The 2,294-nt window shown below is 39.8% G+C and overlaps 1 protein-coding gene across 7 annotated transcripts in view; it reads right to left on the bottom strand.

Moving 5' to 3' along the window:
* Positions 1–2,294, bottom strand: part of SLCO3A1 (solute carrier organic anion transporter family member 3A1) — a 319,916-nt gene that overhangs the window by 117,524 nt on the left and 200,098 nt on the right. The window lies entirely within an intron of this gene.

The raw sequence follows: 2,294 nt of genomic DNA, 5'->3' as shown, positions 1-2,294 counted from the left end.
GGGGGGAGGGGGGAGGGGGGAAGAGGTGTCTTTTCTCAGCAGAAAAGTGTAGAGCGGTGAAGGTCTCAACGGACCTCCTCTGGATATTAGAACAATTGCAAACTGTTTGAAAGGGAAATTACAGGGAAAGTGGCTTTGGAGAGAAGGAAGTCCAGAAAAATAAACACTCTCACTAATACCATATGGGAGGAAATAATAACATGAGTCTATAGTTTAAACGAGAACCCTTCGATCAACTTAGAATTTCCAGTGACAAATGATGGAAGGAGTGTCCTGTTTTTAAGGATGGATATAGAAGAGTGGCAGGGACCTCTAAGCAAAGTATTTGCCCTGCTCTGGCCCAAAAGGGGCTGAGGTTCTGAAAAGTAAAGATCTCAGAAGGCCATTTTTTTTTGGAGCAGAAAAAAATAGGAGCAAAGGATGGGTCTTCAATTTAGAGCAGATGGTTCAGGAAGGAGTTGTATTTACTTAACTGTAATTTTGTATGCTTTATTTTGCCTTCAAGTATAATGCTCTTCAACCCCCAAAGGCTGAACAAATGTGGTTATGAAGGAACTGGAACCTGGAAATAAAGGGGAAAGAAGGAAAATACATCTTCAAATGACTTCAAGTGCCCCTGTAAGCCTCATGTATTATTAGATGCAGACAAAACTGCAGAAGCAACAAAGACTACATGGGAAAATACAGAAAATGGAGAAAATACCACAAGACTGGCACTAGGTAACTGCTTAGTTTTTAAACACTGACACAGATTCTGGAAATGACATTAGCAAAATTACAGAGTGAAGTTAACCACGGTTTGTGGATTCTAAAAAAAATAAAGGCAATAAATATGAGTGCAAATGTATGTTCTGAAGACAAATCGAATCTGACCAACCTCACCTCCTATTTTCATAAGGTCATTAGATGGAATAAATTAGGGAAAAGCTGATAGACAGTGAATCTCATGTGACAATGTCTTTCCTGATAACCTTGATTCAAGATGGCGGGATGCTGGCTAAAGAAGGGGCCACATGCAGATGCCTGTGGGGTGATGGGTGCAGAGAGCTTGAGAGGCTGCATGTGGCCCAGCCTTTGTCTTGTCTGCCTGTTTGTCAAATGCAGAGACTGTATGAAGTGGAATGCACAAATCAACACTGTAGGAAATCACAACAGGATGCAATCATGACGTGGAATATACAATATGAGAATGAATAAGGAAAGGAAGTTCTGCATTAAGAGGAAAAAATACCTACACAAGTAGAGACTAGAGGGCTTTGCAAAAACTGACAAATCGAATCTAATTAAGCTAAAGAAGTTCTGCACAGCAAAAGAAACCATATTTAGAACGAACAGACAACCTACAGAATGGGATGAAATTTCTGCAATCTATCCATCTAACAACGGTCTAATGTGCAGAATCTACAAGGATCTTAAATTTATAAGAAAAATATAAACAACCCCATTAAAAAGTGGGCAAAAGACATGAACAGAAACTTCTCAAGAGAAGACATTTATGCGGTCAACAAACATATGAAAAAAAGTTCAACATCACTGATCATTAGAGTGATCAAATCAAAACCACAATGAGATACCATTTCACACCAGTAAGAATGGCAATCATTAAAAAGTCAAGAAACAATAAATACTGGCAAGGCTGTGTAGGAATAGGAATGCTTTTGCACTGTCGGTGGGAATGTAAACTAGTTCAACCATTGTGGAAGACAGTGTGGCAATTCCTCAAAGACCTAGAACCAGGATTTCCATTTGACCCAGCAATCCCATTACTGGGTATATACTCAAAGGAACATAAATCATTCTATTATAAAGATACGTGCACGCGAATATTCATTGCAGCACTATTCATAATACCAAGAACATGGAATCAACCCACATGCCCATCAATGATAGCCTGGATAAACAAAATGTGGTACGTATACACTATGGAATACTATGCAGCCATAAAAAGGAACGAGATCATGTCCTTTGCAGGTACATGGATAAACCTGGAAGCCATTATGCTTAGCAAACTAATGCAGGAACAGAAAACCAAATACCACATATTCTTACTCATAATTGGGAGCTGAACAATGAGAATACATGGACACAGGGAGGGGAACAACACATCCTGGGGTCTGTGGGCAGGGGCAGGTGGAGGGAGAGCATCAGGATAGCTAATGCATGTGGGGCTTAATACCTAGGGGATGGGTTGATAGGTGCAGCAAACCACCATGGTACATGTTTCCCTAGGTAACAAACCTGCACATCCCGCACATGTATCCCAGAACTTAAGAAAAAAAAAAAAAAAAAAAAAA

Source organism: Rhinopithecus bieti, unplaced genomic scaffold (genome assembly GCF_001698545.2).
Source record: "Rhinopithecus bieti isolate Rb0 unplaced genomic scaffold, ASM169854v2 scaffold_20798, whole genome shotgun sequence".
Classification (NCBI taxonomy): domain Eukaryota; kingdom Metazoa; phylum Chordata; class Mammalia; order Primates; family Cercopithecidae; genus Rhinopithecus; species Rhinopithecus bieti.
This window is presented reverse-complemented; position numbering and strand designations above follow the sequence as displayed.